General features: G+C 49.5%; 1 pseudogene; it reads right to left on the reverse strand.

Moving 5' to 3' along the window:
• The window catches only part of LOC117820290, a 186938-nt pseudogene that overhangs the window by 62949 nt on the left and 105734 nt on the right, over nt 1-18255 (reverse strand).

An 18255-nucleotide genomic window follows, 5' to 3' on the forward strand; every position in this document is an offset into this window, starting at 1 on the left:
CAGCAGAGGATTATTTGACCTTTGTCAGACTCTGTCTCTAGCCCGGCTCACGCAAGGTGAAAGTTTACCTCCTCCAGGCCTCCTTTTGGCCACTGGCATCCCAGCACAGCAGGTCCACACTGTAGTGGGTGACGGGTGCACCGCCATCGTTCTTTGGAGCCTTCCAGGTCAGAGTCACTGTGCCCTTCCTCACACTCTGGATCTTCAGCCTGGTTGGAGGATCAGGAGGATCTGCACACACACAAGACCAATTCAAGATCACTCTGAGGCTGCTCCCCAGTGACAGAAACGACAAACCAGAATTACAGCAGGTGCAGGTTTCTGTATCTTAAGCTATGAATGTAGAGACTGTAAACCAGCAGAAGAGAGAGTGGACTTACGGATTGGATCTGTGGCTCTGGTTCCCTCAGGGGTCTGAGCAATCGGACCAAACCCAAAGCGGTTCTCAGCTTTGATACGGAACAGGTACTCCTGACCATTGATTAAGTCTGGAACCACCAGGGACTGAGCAGCACAGGCAGGGTTCACCTGAAGAAGCAGACCAGGGTCAGGACATTGTCTTAATACTGTATGATTACCTGAAGGCTATAGATGGGGGGGGGGGGGGGGGGGGGGGGTCTTACTTTGGTCCAGGCTTTGCCCGTAACTGACTTCTTCTCGATAAAGTAGCTCTTCACTCTCTCTCCTCCGTCACACGCTGGCGGTTTCCAGGTGAGTCTGCAGGTTCCCCTGGTCACATCACTGACCTTAAGGTCTCTGGGAGGTCCAGGCAGATCTGTATAGACCAGAGGAGACACAGGGATGCTCCGTCAGATGTCTTTGACCCTTTACATATGAAATAACTTTGTGCCAAAGTAAACTTTGAATGTTTCCGTACCCAGCACGTTGACTCTGACTTTGACCACCTTGTGTCCAGCAACGCTCTCGGCATTGATGATGTATCGGCCGCTGTGGTTCAGTTTGCTCTCCGGGATCAGGATGACAGACGTTGTGTCAGTGGAGTTGATCTGAGGGAAGCACCAGTATAATCTCATGTTAGAAATCTCTCTTTCTGTGTGTCCTTTAAAGTTTGACTCCCAGGTAAAGTGTGAGTGTCCTGACCTCAGAGTCCACGGGCAGCGTGTGCAGCTCGTTCTTCTTCTCAGTCTCAGCGGTTCCATCAAAGGTCCAGGTGACTTTGGGAATGGGGCGTCCTGTGATGGTGGCGGGGATTGTGATGGCTGTTCCCGCTCTGCAGTTCAGCAGGTCATGTGCGCTCACGTCCAGAGTCACTGAAGGCTCGACTAAAGGACAGTAAGAGAGGGGAGACCGTTCAGACCTTTCTGTTAAACTTCAACAAGAGGGACCAGCTTTAACTTGTTTAATCCATTAATACTAAAGTCAGCATTAATACCAGGTAAAGACACCATGTGAGACACCTTAATGGCTAGTTTGCCACAGTAAGACTTACTCAGGATGTCCTGGACCAGGACGTCTCCTGTCCTGGCAGGCTCAGAGTTTCCAGCAGCGTTCACTGCGTAGATCCTGAACTTGCACTTTTTGCCCTCCTTCAGGTCGGGGACCGTGATTTCGGTGGTGGGGTGGAGCTTGTCAGCTGGGTTCACCCTCCTCCAGTCAGGAGAGCCCTCCTCGTGGACCTCGATGATGTAACCCTTGATGGGGCTGCCACCGTCTCTTTCTGGCGGGGTCCAGCCGAGCGTGATGCTGCTCTTAGTCTTGTCTTTAACCTCCGGGGATCCAGGTGGGCTGGGAGCGTCTGAAAGAGGAGCCGGACAGGGAGTCAAAGGTCAGCAAATGTGAATGAATAAGAAATAAACAGAAATATACAACAAACACTGAACACGTCACCTGATATCAGTCTGAAGGTAAACTTTGAACTCTTTCAGTTTCATGTTCTCTGGACTGATATACGTGTGTGTCTGCTACAGGAGCTAAGGGCTGCCGGAGGCTGCTGCTCTTCAAGAGCTCCTTATGTCTATAAGATCATTCTGAATATGTTTATTATGATATGAGAATAGTCTAATCATTAGACAATTCATCAGTCTAAATGTAACTGTAGTCCAGCCCCAGTTTAAGCTGCTGAAGCTGATAAAACAGACATTGAGCTGCATCTGTACTCACTGCATGGATCCACAGCGAAGCGGCACTCTGAGGACTCGCAGGGCGGTCCGACTCCTGCAGCGTTGCAGGCTGCGACCCTGAACTGGTACTCCGTTCCTTCGATGAGCTTCAGCACGGTGTACTGCAGACCCTTTACAGCCGGTTTGGTGACAGGGGCACGATTGACTCGCCCCCAGTAAACGGCGCCACGCTCCCTCTTCTCCAGCCAGTAGCCCTGGATAGTGGAGCCACCATTGTCCAAAGGAGGATCCCAGGTGAGGGTCATGGTAGTTGCTGTGGCGGCGATGATTTTGGGGTTACGAGGCGGTCCAGGGAGGCCAAACGGATCCCGGAGCTGGACTTTCTCGGAGTCACAGCCGTCACTGACCCCATACTTGTTCTCAGCTTTGATTCTGAACTGGTAGAGCCCGTTCAGATTCAGTTTGTAGACCTGAAGAAGCAGGGAAGGACCGGCACTGTTAGTGATCTCTGCAGGCGCTAAAGGTGGACTCAGATTAATCACAGAAATATGAAGATCATCACTCCGGGTCTGTTTCTGGGATGCTTGTTAAAAAGAGAGAAAGTATTCTGACACAGATATCTCTGTGTGTGGATTTAAAAACTGGTTTTGGGTTTTGGTTTTTGGAGGGGGTCTACAGTTTGGTTTTGGTGACTCACCCCATATCTCCTGTCGATCAGGTTGATGGTCATGACCTCAAAGTCAGACTTCTTCTTGCTGGCGTCGCGGCGCTCAACAATGTAGTTGGTGAGCTCGCTGCCTCCGTTGTCCTCGGGGGCGTCCCAGGTGAGGTAGCAGGACTCAGCTTTGATATCTGAGACCACAATGTTTCTCGGGGGAAGAGGACGGTCTGAAAACATTGGGTCACGATAGATGATTAGTACATTAAATGCAATCCTTATAGATCAGGTATGAAACAGGTATCAGAGTTCGATCTTACCAAAGATCTCCACATGAATGACCTGCTGAGCTTTGCCGTGACAGTTCTCAGCCACCAGCATGTAGTTGCCCTTGTCCTGACGAATGGTTTTTGGGATGGCAATCTTGGACCTCACAGTTGTGCGGTTCACCTGGAGAGATGAAGGCAAGAGGCATACTTATAAAGAGCAGCTCCTGCACAGCTTCCTGTCTGTGTGTTCAACATGAAGACTTTCAGGAAACAAACGCTCAAAGCTTCATTCAAGCATGAAGATAAATATCAAGCGTGCTGAGCTGAGGACTCTGGAAACAGGACTTTGTTAAACATGGTCTGTGGAGATGTCGGTGCTGCTGCGTTGATAGTGAATCAGTTCTCACCTCCTCGGTCTCCATGGTCATCTTCTCTACATCAGGCTCCTCGATCACCACGTCGTCCTTCATCCACTGCAGCGTGGGTAGAGGGAGACCCTTCACCTCGGCTGGGATATCGATGGCTGAGGCTTTCTTCACGTTGATGGCGTTGTTCTTGAAGAACTTCAGGATGGTGATAACCGGAGAAACTGTGAACAGACAGACGAGTCAGTTTGGTCTTTCTTTGTCTCTCCTCAGCTAAACCCACAGCTTTCTCTTAAACAGTAAATCATGATATCATACTCTCGTCATCCTGAATCTTGGCTGTGATTGGCTTGGAGGGGTCTCCATCTCCAACTTCATTGACGGCTTTGACACGGAACTGGTACTCCTGGTTCTCGGACAGGTTCTCGATGGTTCCGCAGCACTCTGTGAAGATCTTGCGGTTGGCCACTTCAAACTCGGAGCCGTCAGACCTCATCTTCTCTACATAGTATCCTCCGATGGGGCTGCCTCCGTCAGTGCGAGGTGGCTGCCAGGCCAGTGTGATGGTGCTCTTGCTTCTGTCAGTGTAGTGCAGCTTCTCGGGAGCGGATGGAGTTCCTGGACCACGGTCAGAGTTAGACAATTGATTCAACAGGAGTCAAACAACTTCTCCCACATAATTCATCCCAACAGTGCGATTTAATGTCAGCCATGTTTGATGGATTTACCTTTTGGATCCTCAGCCACGATGGGACCGAGGTCGGCTGGTCGGCCGTCTCCGTACTTGTTCCTGGCGACGACCCTGAAGTCGTACTCCTCCCCGACCAGCAGGCCCTGGACGTCGCACTTGCAGGATGCTGTCTCGATGGGTTGGCGGAAGAGTTTCATCTTGGCGTCCTTTCTCAGCACCTCATAGCCGATGATGTCACTGCCGCCATTGTCCAGGGGGTCAGACCAGGTGAGAATGATGTTCTTCTTGGTCACAGTTACTGTCTTCAGGTCCACCACCGGCCCTGGGACGTCTGCGGGGAAGAGTTCAGCTTGTGTCAGAACTGTGGCCTCAGGTGTGTTAATGTTTGTATGAGCTCAGTGCTGACACAGAGAGGTCAGCCGGGGTCACGTATGAGACTATAGAGAGTGGAAACACTGAAGTCTTTGCATGAAGTGTCTTCAAAATAAAATAAATCTAAAACATATTCTGACATGTTTTTATCAGTTACCTGTGAGGATCATGGGCACGACTGTTTCTACTGAGTCTAAGTCTCTACGTTCTCTGTCTCAGAAGTAAATCATCAAGCAGTGATGATCCTCTGATCGTCCTATCAGAGTGTTTTAATGAAATGTAAAAGCCTGCTGTTGGAGGTTTGTGACACTGAAAAGCTGGATGTGTGTTTTCAGTAAAACATAGATTGATTGATTGCTGATAATCTTTTGAACACTGACCCATCACGTCCACTCTGGTCTCGGCGGTCTTGGTCCCGCTGCTGTTGGTTCCTGAGATCTTGTACTTTCCGTGATCGGACCTCACGGCCGTCTTGATGAACAGAGTGCTGTTCTTGCCCAAGGTCTCCACGATCATTCGTTCGGCATCGATGTCTGCGTCGTCTTTAGCCCACTTCACCTCGGGCTGCGGGCGTCCGATCACCACAGCGGGCAGCCTCAGAGGCTCGCCGGCCTTGATCATCACGCCATTTTTCACAGAGTCATCAAAGTCCACAGCGGGGGATTCTGAAGGACATGGACACCCAGAGTCAGTGATGGAGGAACATTCAGGAAGCATTCAGTACTGACACAGAAGAATGCTTCATGATTTTAGAATCTGTTTAATCTGAACTTCACGTTCATCAATAAATCATTACCAGAGTGAAATGTTTGAGCTCTCAGGTAGAACAAGAGACTACAGTAGTTACAGTTTGAATCTTAGGATCATGCATAAATAATCCTCCCTGCAGGAGTGTTAGATCTGTAGCAGCTGTTAGTCTTCGTACCTTGGGGCTCTTTGACGGTGACAGGTTCAGTTACTCCAGGAGCTCCAGGTCCGGCGTCATTCACGGCGACGACACGGATATAATAATCTGCTCCCTCTGTAAGACCGGTCACTGTGTAGGTCAGCTCCTTACACCTGAACTCTGTGCTTCGAGTCCAGTCCTTCTCCCCGGCCAGAACCTGAGAGCAGGGAACAGGACGTGAGACCCTCACCTCAGGGATCTCTGACCAACACCAGCAGGACCAAGTATACACACCTTCTCTACGTGGTATCCCAGGATGTCTCCTCCTCCGTTGTACAGAGGAGGCTTCCAGGCCACGATAACAGAGTCTTTCCCAGTGTCCACAATCCATGGAGAGGGGGGACCAGGAGGCACTGAGGGAGGGGGGCGTGAGAGAAGACATGATGTAAGACACTTTTACTCGACTACCTCTAAAACCTACACTCTGTGTCTACATTTTCATATAACGACATCTTTAATGCCCGTTCTCTAAAACCCACAGTGATGGACCAGCAGACACCGAGCTGACACAGGGGGCGCTCTAACTAGTCTGTCTGATCCCCTGTCCTCTCAGAACACCAACAGGTCTGGGGAACTTACAAATGGCGTCCATGGCAACGATGCGGTCGGTGGGCTCGCTGAAGGGCCCTGGCCCGGCGAGGTTCTCGGCACACACCCTGAAGATGTAGGTGAGTCCCTCCATCAGGCCGCTGACCTTCACCTCCAGAGAGTTGAGGAGAGCGCGGTTGACCCTGGTCCAGTGTTTGCTGTTAACCTCCTTCCTCTCGATCCAGTAGCCCAGGATCGGGCTGCCATTGTCCTTCGGCTCGTGCCAGGAGATGTGGGCAGAGCTGGCTGTCACCTCGTGGACTCTGGGGGTGTTGGGAGCATCGGGAGGATCTGTGGGGGAGGAGAGAGGGAGAGTGAGGAGGGGTTCATTGTGTCGTACCAGATACGGCCACCAGGTGGCGCCAAAGTTGAATAGATAATAGTAGTCTATTTATGATAAGTTTGGGTTCAAAAGTCCAAGTTGATGAAAAATAAACACCAGATCAGGACATAGAGTTCCTCTTAGAAATACTGAACTGATTCTGATGAACTTTGTGAACCCTTTAAAGCTTCCTGGGTCTTCAGTTGGTCTTGACTTGAAGACTGAGTATATTTATTGTGAATATGTGTTAGCACGACAAACTGACATCAACCGTCAGTTCCTCAGGAGCTCAGAATAATTCTGTTGTTGAAGCACTCTGTGTGTTTAAGGGTTTTCTGGATATGGTGACAATAATAAATCCTCTGCGTTAACCGTCCCTCCGGCTCATCACCGCTCGGTACTCACCAAACTGGTTCTTGGCAACAAGCGGCTTGGAGTAGCATGGCGGCCCGCAGCCAAACTTGTTCTCGGCAGTGACCTTGAAGATGTACTCCTTCCCCTCGATGAGTTTGGCAACGGGGCAGCTGGTGCCCTTCAGAGTGGAGGTGATGGTGATCCAGCCGACCTCTTCGTTCTTGTTGTCCTTCTTCTCGAGGATGTAGTTCAGGATCTCACAGCCGCCGTCGTCCTCAGGAGGCTCCCAGTTACAGATGACCGACGTGTTTCTGATCTCGTCAAAGGTGAAGTGGATTGGAGGGCCAGGTTTGTCTGTGGCAGGGCAGATGTCAGAGGTCACAGTTGAAATCAAAGACTGTTGAACAGTCGCAGTGTGAATGATGCACAGAAGAGTCTAGACTGAGTCCTGAGACAGAGAAGTGTCTTTGTTTTTGCATTGTTGAAATATTTCACCTCCAGTTTTAGTCAGAAACGTGGTTCACAGGAGAGAAAGTGTTTGTTCTTCAGTTACTGGTTTAGAGCATTAACTCCACGTGAATGTTATATATTACTCAACTTTATTGAGCTAGCTTTTCTTGAATTCTTTCATCTTTATTACATATTGACAAATCATGTTTATATTTGTAAATTTATTTTTACTGGCATTTTGTTCCTTGAATTATCAAGTGATTTCTGTTGAATTATTCTTATGTTTCAATACAACCGTTTAAACTTGAATTGTGTTGGTGTTTATTCATTTTTCACAAAGCTCCTGAGCTGGACCTCTAGCCCTATTACTAAGTCCTATGACACATATTTTGATTTTAATATAATTTCATGAGTGTTACAGACTGATTAAAGGGTCAAGAGGAGCGTCAGTTGGTCCTGGTCTTACCGAGCACATTGACGATGCAGGAGGCTTTGGCGACACCATGCGTGTTCTCCACCTGGATGGTGAAGTTTCCGTGGTCGAGTCTGATGGCATCACGGATCATAAGAGCAGTCTGACCCCTCTTGGTCTGATCCAGTCCCAGACGCTCACGCATGGGAGTCACAAACTCCTCCTCTGGTTCAAGAACCTAAGGAGGGCGTACATAGTACATAAATCACGTCTGAAGAAACACGTTGAGATAAATGTTTACGACACCCTGGTCTCTCGGAAGACACACACCTTGGCTCTGCTCTTCCTCCTCACCACTGGCATTCCCTTCTTGCTGGGCTCTTTAGTAACGTCGTCATCGTTCCTCAGCCAGGTGACTTTAGGATACGGGGAGCCGGAGATGTAAGCATCGATTCGAATCTCCTCGCCTTTCTTGACGCAAAGACCGGACTGCACGCGGGCATGGAGGGTGACCTTTGGTTTATCTAAAATGAGAGGAATGTGAGAAGGTGAATTTGTGGAGGAGGAACAGGAGCATCGCTCAGCATTTCTGTCAGGAGCTCCTCGGATGCATGGATCATTGCTTTTCTTACCAACAGGGTCTGCAGCCTTCATCGGCTGAGAGCTGCGTGATGGCTCACTGACACCAGCAGCGTTCTCTGCACGGACCCTGAACTGGTATTCCATGTCCTCCTTCAGGTCAGGCACCACGAATGAGAAACCAGGGACCAGGCTTGGGTTGACCCTTTCATAGCGGTCGCCATCTTTCTCAATCTTCTCCAGGATGTATCCCTGGATGGGACAGCCGCCATCGCAGTCTGGAGCCTTCCAGGTGACTTTGATGGACTTGGATGTGGGGTCACAAGCCTCCACCTGGATGGGCGGGTCTGGTTTCTCTGTGGAGTGATAAAGAGTTGTTTGTTTGTTTGGTGAAACTGATGGAGGAGCAGATGATCAGACCTCACAAGGTTGTTTTTACAACATGAACAGATGAAGAGGACTCACGTTTGACTTCCTCTGTGATGACCGGGTTGCGTAGCTCCAGATACTGTCCGGCTCCGACCTTGTTCACAGCCTTCACTCTGAAGTAGTACTCGCAGTTGACGAAGAGGTCTTTGACGTTGTAGGTCAGGACATCCTCTGTAGACATCACAGGAACATACGTCTTCTTGGAGGCTTCACGGCGCTCCAGGGTGTAGCTAACGATGGGGGAACCTCCATCGTCCTCTGGGGCGACCCAGCTGATTTTGCAGGAGTTCTTGGTGGCGTCGCTGGAGGTGATGTCTTTACACTGACCAGGGAGTCCTGCAGAGGGAGAGCCATGGTTTTATGATTCTGACTAATTCTGAAGAAGTGACCTGACAGGATTATCAGATAAAAAGCACAGCGTCTGCTTTGTTCCCCAAGCTCACTCTGCTGCTTTGGTCTGATAACTTGGGAACACGATGGTAAACGAGCTCTAAGCAAGTCATTCATTAGCCACTGACAGACTGCATCCATAACTGTCTGACCCCTCTCTCCTCTCAAGCTCCACCCTTGTGCCCAAATATGGTAACTTCTTCCTCATGAAAACAACATGGTGGCCACCAAATGCACGTATGTACAGCTCGAGAGACAGTCAACAAACCAGAGAGGGACCTCAGGGTGGCTGTCAATGATCTAAAGCGTGTGTGGATGCTACTTTTATCTAGGCTGCATAAACATTACACAGAAGTGACAGCGTGGACAAAGGAGACACCAGACAGAGTGATGAAGCAGCAGAGGAACTTATAGCGATTTGAAAATGTGTGAATATGTTGGTACCATTTCCCTGTAATACATGCAATGAAAGTATCTAAACCTGTTACCTGTTTACTGAGATACACTGGACAGAAAGAAGAGTATATGAAACATATGATTACTGTGGAGCTGTGGGAGGAGGTTACACTACCGTAGTCTAAAACTGCAGCTAAGTCTCTATAAAGACAGTTTAACTTTCACAGACACATGGAGGACTCCTCACCGATGACTTTGACGTTGACGGTCCCGGTGGCAGTCCCAAGGCTGTTCTCCAGGGTGATGACGTAGGCCCCGGCGTCGGCACGTTTGCACTTGAGCAGCTCCAAGTGAGCGTTGTGCATCTCCACGTTCATGGAGAGCCGGTCGTCAGCCTTACACTCCACCGTGTCCTTCTGCCAAACCATTTTGGGTGTTGGGATCGCCATGTAGGGGATGTTCAGATGCAGCTTCTCTCCTTCAACCACTACCATGTCCTGTGCCTCCAAGTCCATGGTTGGAGCGCCTTAGGAAGACAGGGCAGGATTGTTAGTCAAAGATCATTCTGAGCTCTCTGTGTTATGTGTTAAGTTCTGGTGATGCTTACAGTCGGGGTCCTTGGTGAAGACCTTGTCGGAGACCTCGGAGGGATCGCTCACACCGATGGAGTTGATGGCGCGTACCCTGATGACGTACTTCTTCTCTGGTTTGATTCCATCATCGATCTTAAAGTTAAGCTCCTTGATGGGTCTGTTGTTAACCCTGAGCCACTTCAGCTCTGGACGGGCCTCGGCCACCTCAACATGGTAGCCTGAGATTGGACAGCCGCCATCCTTTGCAGGAGGCTTCCAGGTGACATTAATGTGCTGTCTGCTGGCGTCCGGGATCTTTACTTCCAGAGGAGGAGATGGAGCACCTGGAGAGAGAGCGGGATGAGTTAATCTGATAGAAAACCCTGCTGCATCAGGGTCTGTGTTTGAACATTTGCTGCTCTCTTACTGGTTGCATCCTCAATGGTGATGGTCATGGTGGGCTCGCTTGGATCTCCAACTCCGGCCTCGTTCTCAGCTCGGACCTGGAACTGAACCTCAGATCCTTCATCCACCTCCGTCACCTTGAACTGGGTCTGTTTGTCTGGAGTTTTGCAGCATTTCAGCCAGCGAGTTCCCAGCTTCTCCTTCTTCTCAATCACATACCTGGAAACCAAAGGGGACAGTTTTTGTTTCTATGTTCTTCAGTCTATTAAACTAAAGGACAGCATGAAGGTTGGACCAGCAGGACTCAAAGGTTTCAGACTTCAGTGATAGCTATTGAGGAAGGTTCTCCGTGGAACATGGTTATGGTCTCTAAGAACATCTATAATAGGCCCAGAGGGACTTTGGTCTATCTCATTCAGGCCGTGAAATGTTTGAAGCCTTACTTGGTGATGGGTCTTCCACCGTCACTCTTTGGAGGTTCCCATTTCAGTTCCACGTGTCTCTTGGTGACCTCCAACACTGTCAAGGCGTAGGGGGGTCCAGGGGTTGCTGCAGAGGACAAACATTGAGTTATTAGTTTGTGTGGTTGTAAATAAAACTTCTACACTGTTTGTAAATGTGTTGAGGAGATGATGTTCAGGGTAAAACCAGTGGTCTTGTTTTGACCTTGGGGTGAAAAGAAGAAAACCTGAACTACTTTTCAAGTCCAGGACTTACTGAAAGTGTCTTTGGCGAGCACGGCGTCCTCCAGCTCGCAGAATTCACCCATCCCCACTGCGTTTTCAGCAGCGACGCGGAACACGTATAGGGAGCCCTCGTTGAGAGGAGTCACAGTGTACTTCAGCTCCTTCACGGTGGTGTCCACGCCCTGCCAGGCCTTCCTCCTCACGTCCCTCTTCTCCACCACGTAGTTGGTGATGGGCGAGCCTCCGTCACTGCTGGGAGCTTGCCACTTCAGGTCAGCGTTGATCTTTGTGATGTTGGACACTTCAAGCCACTGAGGCATGGATGGAGGATCTACAGGATGGAAGAAAGGAAAATGTTGAATCAAAAATCCCCAAATCTCATACTAAACATATTCACAATAACTTCTGCTCTGTCCCAAATGATTTCATGTCTGTTTGCATTGTTTCCTTTATTTAACTGTAGCTTTCAACAAAACTAGATTAGCTTTAAAAATTTCCTTTTTACTTATTAAAATCTATGGATAAAACTCTCTGAGTCTTACTGCAGCTGTAACCATGACAGAGCTGTCTGGATTAACTTTGAAACAGCTGTTTGGGAAAAGAGCCTGTGGCTTTGATGTTAATGTATAGATCAGCTGTGTTCCTGTCTTCATGAGACCTTTAAGGTCACAAACATTTGGCGGAAAAACAGTTTTTGAAACCAAAGTCTGATTAATGATAAAAAAATGAACTTCAACACTTCAGAGCTCCCAAAGATTAGAATAGTTGGAGATTGAAACTCTGGATCCTTGTTGGACTTACAGAGTCTCTCCTTGCAGACCACAGGGTCGCTGGGCTCGCTGGGTTCACTCTCTCCGGCCTTGTTGACAGCCTTGACCCTGAACGAGTACTCCTGCTTCTCCATAAGGCCCTGCAGCTGGTGCTCAGTCAGAGGGATGTCCTCTGCGATGCGGATCCAATCCTCACTTCCAGTCTTCTGGAACTCAATGATGTAGCCTTCAATCTTTGCTCCGCCATCGTGCTCCGGTCTGGTCCATGCCAGCAGAGCGGTGGTCTTACCGATCTCCCTGATGCAGGGTTTACCAGGGGCCCATGGAGGATCTAGAAAACATTGCAGTGGTGTTAATAATTACTCCTACAATGACAGGTCAATATGGTAGAGTTAGAGTATCAGCACTGATTGACATTTAACTGACCAATGGGGTCTTTGATGAGGACGGGATCTGTCTCGTCGCTGGGTTTTCCAGGTCCCGCCAGATTCTCAGCCAGAACCCTGAAGCGGTACTTCTTCTTGGTGGGGAGTCCCTTCACCCTGCATACACATGACAGCAGGGTTAGAAACACAGCTGCACATGTAGACTCTCAAACCAGTACCCCTGTCCCTTGGCATGCCGATTTACCTGAAGGTGGTGTCCTTGATTGGCAGTTTGTTGCATCTGACCCACTTGTCACTTTCTGGATCAAACTTCTCGATCCAGTATCCTGTGATGGGACTACCGCCATCCTCATCGGGCTCAAACCAAGTCAGGGTCACGGCGTCTTTGGCAACGTCAGAGGGAGTGACTCTGGTTGGAGGACCAGGAGGATCTGAAGATAGAGGAGGTTGTTATTATAATAAGTTATTCATTCACCATTGTGGACAAGGTCATAAAACGGACGATCACATTCATAGACAGTGAAACTGAAACTTACCAAAGGAATATTTAGCAATGATCGGTGCATGCTCTGCAGGCTGGCCGATGCCGTATTGGTTCTCAGCACTGATCCTGAAGATGTACTCCTTCATTGCTGTGAGCTTGCAGGCCTTGAAGGTGGTGTGTTTCACGGTGGCCGACATCTTCACCCACTCCTCTTTGTCCGTCTGTCGATTCTCCACGATGTAGTTGGTGATGGCCGAGCCGCCGTCGTCTCTTGGAGGGTTCCATGCCAGGAAACAAGACTCGTTGGTGATCTCAGAGATATCAAAGGCAGCAGGAGGGCCAGGTTTGTCTGCGAACGGAGAGATTAAACATCCAGATCAAATACAGTTTCACGCTGGCCTGACGGACTAAAGGATGAACGGCTCATACCCAGAATGTTGACATCGACGGTGGCAGTGGCGCGGCCGCAGATGTTGACTGCCTCGATGATGTAGGTGGCGGTGTCTCCTCTTGTGGTGTTGGAGATGGAGAGCTTTGAGTGTCCCGGCGTGGTGTCAATGGTGATACGGTCATCACCACGCAGGACCTGGTCAGCCTTGGTCCACTTCACCCTGGGCTCGGGCTGTCCTTTAACATCAGCAGGAAGCTCGATCTTGGTTCCAGCTCTAGAAGTCAGACCAGCCAGCAGCTTCACGTCCAGCTGGATCTCTGGAGGCTCTGTAAGGGTTTGATATGAGAAGTGTCAGAAGACCAGGCCATTATTCTTACCCCTGAACCCAATCTACTCTAAATCCTGGTTCATTTGTTCTACTAAAACTTTTTTAATACTGCCTGTAACTACCACTTTTTAAATCACTTGTAACATTTGCATATATCTTAAATGTGTATTCTCTTTATTCATCTATTTTTACTTATTTAAACGTATTCTTGATTGTTCTTATGTCTGGATTGCTGCAACAACCGAATTTCCCCCCGGGGATCAATAAAGTAATATCTTATCTGTCTTATCTTAATCCTCATTTAGTTGCTCTTAAACCTTATTTCACAAGGCTTAGTCTAGTCCTACAGGTCTGGATTCTCTAAGTATCTATTTAAGGCTTTGAATTTTTCCATTCTGTCCTAGTCCCACTAAATCAAGAGTTTAAGCCCAGAGTCTCAGGAGTGAAGGAGCTGGTCTACCTCTGGCATCGACAGCCTGGATCTCATCGGTGGCCCTGCATGGTCGGCCGGCTCCCAGCTTGTTGAAAGCTCTGATTCTGTAGGCATACCACTGGCCCTCGATCAGGCCGGTCACCTGGAACCTGAGTGCACAAACACATTTTAGCGGACCCAAAATAAAGAACCAGGCTCAGCGAAGTAGAATCACTTCATTACAGTGTTCATTACGAAACCCTGAAGACTTACTTCAGCTCAGGGCTGGGCTCTCCACACGGCTCCCACTTGTCAGTACCACGCTGACACTTGTCCACAACGTAACCTTTGAGTGGGGCACCTCCATCGTACTTGGGAGGCTCCCAGGACAGGAAGATGGTCTTGCCACTCTTATCACGCCACTTCAGGTTCTCAGGAGGATCCGGAACAGCTGGAGGAAAAAACACGGCAGGACGGTTAAAGAATGAAAAGGAATAATGCTCCTCTGTGTTCGTCTCTGTTGATGAAGAAAGACTCACTGGCAGGAGAGGACACGTTGACGGGCTCATCGATGTAAGCCGGCTCTCCTGGTCCACACTTGTTGCAGGCCGTAACGCTGAACAGATACTCCTTTCCTTCAATCACATCAGTGACTGTATGCTCCAGGTCCAGGACGCCGGTTGCCACCTGGAATAGAACCCGTTGCAATAAGCAGGAAGTAAAAAAGGGCCTCAGACACTCTGTGATACAACCACTGAGCTAAACTCTCAGAAGTACCTTGGCCCAGGTCTTGCGAGACACTTCTCTCTTCTCGATCTGGTAGTGGGTGACTGGACTTCCTCCATCGTGCTCGGGAACCTCCCACATCAGGTGGACGTGACGTCTGGTCAACTCAGCAACCTTGAAGTCCTTGGGAGCACTGGGGCATGCTGGGTAATCAAAGGTACCAAACACAGATTCAATCTTTGTACAAGTAAAACAGGAAACAGTTCCAGCGTTTGTGCTCCTGGTCTGGAGGCTTCAGTTCACCGTGCAGACGATTCAGAGTTTTTATATTTACTATGTTTTAATTTGAAAGAAATGTATGTACCGATGACGTTGACTTCGATGTCTCCGGACACGGATGTGACGTCGTTCTCCAGCGTCAGGCTGTAGATGCCTTTGTCTGGACGGACACTCGGAGAGATTGTCAGCTCGGTGTAAGTGGGCTTTGTGACCATGGAGACGCGCTCGTCAGCGGTGGTGAGCTCCTTCTCTCCAAAGGTCCACTTGGCTGTGGGGGTCGGGTATCCGGTGATCGGAACTCTGATAGTCAGAGGCTGAGGGACGATCACTTCCAGGCCTTTCCTGAAGGCACTCAGGTCCAAAGTTGGACCCACTGTGGGGTTAAAAGAGTGCATCAGACACAAGTTTGCAAACACAGATCTGTATTACAACGCTATCGATGGACTGCTATCTGGCAAAGACAGGAAGACAGTTTGACCTTTAAAAATCCGGACTGCAAATCAAGATCCAGTTTGTTCTAAAAACAGTGTTGTCTTAAACTTCGCTATATTTCTCTGTTCTTCATCTCCTCTTCATCACACTATTTGTCTCATACCATGAGGGTCGTCTGCAAGCAAGGGTCCAAGCTGCTCAGCGGGGTCCGAGACTCCAGCAGCGTTCTCAGCACAGACTCTGTAGAGGTACTTCTGACCTGGTTTCAGACCAGATACCTAAAGAGAAAAACACAACAACAGAGATCTCATGAGCCGGGAACCAATCTGATGAGAGGTGGAAACGTGACATGGAGCTTCATTATAAACACCAGCTACACAAAACTCAACAATCAAAATCAACGGGGAGGAAATCAGAACAGACACATAGAAAAAAACTCTGGGTCAAGGTCCATACCCGGTAGGAGAGGTCTTGGCACAGTCTGGCATTACAGCGGAGCCACTTGTTGGAGCCGTCGTCACTTTTCTCGATGATGTATCCAGTGATCATGCTACCACCGTTGCTGGTTGGCGTCTCCCAGGTCAACGTGACAGCAGTTTTGATTTGGTCGCTGAAGTTCAGGTTCAAAGGTGGGCTTGGTCTCTCTGCAGACACAAAACAACATGTCAGGTGACATAGGATCGTTTCATACAGATCCAACAGACACTAGAGTCCCAGGTTCACACTCACCGATGGGATCCATGATCTTGACCGGTTTGGTGGCAGCGCTGGGCCTGCCGATGCCAGCCTTGTTCTCCGCTCTCACTCTGAAGATGTATTCCTTGTTCTCAACGACATCATTCAGCGCGGCCGAGCGGTCATTTGCACCACACACCATGGCCGCCTCCCACTTCACAGAGGTCCTGTCACGGAGCTCAATCACATAGGCTGTGATTTCAGAACCGCCATCAAACTTGGGGGGCTCCCAGTTGACAGTGGCACCAAACCTGTTCACCACACCAACTTCAACGTTCTCTGGAGCGTCTGGAACGTCTGATAAAAAAACACATGGAGTCGAAACTTTAATGAGACACAGTCCACAAACAAACATGGATGCAGGAACTGTTAGTGCTCCTTACCAAACTTGTTCTTGGCTTGGACGGCATCCTCGGTGGCGACAGTGGGTCCGCTTCCGACTCTGTTTCTTGCGCAGACTCTGAAGAGGTACATGGAGTCCTTCTGGAGTCCGCTGACACAGTACTCTGGAGTATCGGCCCGGTCTGTAGCCAGCGTCCAGGTCTTACGCTTCACATCACGCCTCTCAACCATGTACGAGATGATCTTACTTCCGCCATCGCTCTCAGGCTCCTCCCAGGCCAAACTGACCTCACCGTCAGCAGTGTCCACCACTCTCAGGTTCTTGATGGGTCCAGGGACATCTGGAAACAACCAGCAAGGCTCTTACAAACCCCTCTGAACTCCAGAGGAACAAAATCCTGCAGTTAGCAATCGATCATCATTGATCTATTCACGAGACTCACCAATCACGTCCAGCTTTATGTAGGCCTCTCCCTGTCCGTGCTTGTTCTTGATCACCACCTTGTACCGGCCCTGGTCCTCCTTGCTGGGGCTCTTCAGTCTGAACTCAGTCTTGTCGATAGAGGTGTCAATGTTCTGGACAGGCAGACTGGAACCCTCAAAGAACCACTCAGCATCAGCGCGAGGGTAGGCATCGTAGGGCACGCTCATGACGAAGGGCTTACCGGCGTCCGTCACCAGACTCTGGTCCGTGGTTTTGATCTTTGGAACAGCTGCAGATGAAGGACAGAAATGAAATCATGAACACCATTTATTCACTTTTCTGAGGGAACAGTTTGAGATTCAGTTTAACTAAGAACTCTTCTACTTCTGTCCTTCAGTGATCTTTCATGTGGATCAGAAATCCGGTTCAGAAAGTGACTCAGTCCATGATTCAGACTCCTGGTCCCCCAGAGAGTTTGTGCTCTTATTTGTAAACTCTAAGTTTAATCCCTGAATCCATCACAGACCAGGTTTGTGAGAGAACTCAGATCTGACTCACCTGCCAGCTCCAGCTTGGCTCTGGCATCCTTGTCTTTGGCCACAATCCTGTACTCTCCCTGGTCTCGAGGTCTGATTTCGCAGACCTGCAGCCTATGGACTTTCCCCTCACTGATCATCTGGTATTTGTCTCCCTGGACGATGATCATGTTGTTCCTCATCCACTTCACCTCCACTCTATCTTTGTTCAGCTCCACCTCGAACACAACGTCTGAGCCCGGAGGTTCAAACATGTCCTGAGGAGGTCTGATGATCTCCACCGGCGTCTCTGCACCAAGGAAACAATGTGTGAGGAGGAACAAAAGAAGGAACAGGTTCAAAACATGAGCAGGTGTTGAGTTTACCTTCAACGAAGAGCCGGGCTCTGGTCCTCCTCTCGTCCACACCACACGCGTATTCACATTCATCATCCGGTCTGCAGACCTTGATGATCAGCCTGCATGTCTTTCCTTCTTTTTCCATGTGGTATCTGAAAAACAGGAGATGTGATGAGAATCTGCAGAGTCATGATTCAGGAAGTAAACCTGAAGAGGACTCAGAGTTCAGACACAGCATTGGTACCTGGGTCCCTCTTTGATCTCTCGTCCTTCCCTGTACCATTTCACCATTGCCTTTTCTTTGGACAGCTTGCAGGTGAACTCTGCGTCCTCGAACTCTGTGATGGTCTGATCTTTGAGCTGTGCCGTAAAGTCCGTTGGCGCCTCACTGATGATCAGCTCGGCGGAGCACTTGTCCTCTCCGACCATGGCGGTGTACTCGCCCTCATCGTCCATCACGCAGTCCTTGATGGTCAGGGTGTGTTTGAGGCCGTCAGTTCTGTAGACGATGCGTTTACTGAGCGTCATCTCCTGGCCGGCCTTCATCCACCTCACCGTCACCTCGGGCCGGTTCACCTTGCAGGCGAAGCTGATGGTCTTCTTCTCCTGAGTCTCGATGTCCTCAATGGGGTCCAGGAACTTCAGCTTCTCCTCTGTGGGGTCACAGTGAAGAATTCACATTTAACTTCAAGCTCTGCAGGCGGATC

The sequence above is a fragment of the Notolabrus celidotus genome, chromosome 10 (genome assembly GCF_009762535.1).
Source record: "Notolabrus celidotus isolate fNotCel1 chromosome 10, fNotCel1.pri, whole genome shotgun sequence".
NCBI lineage: Eukaryota > Metazoa > Chordata > Actinopteri > Labriformes > Labridae > Notolabrus > Notolabrus celidotus.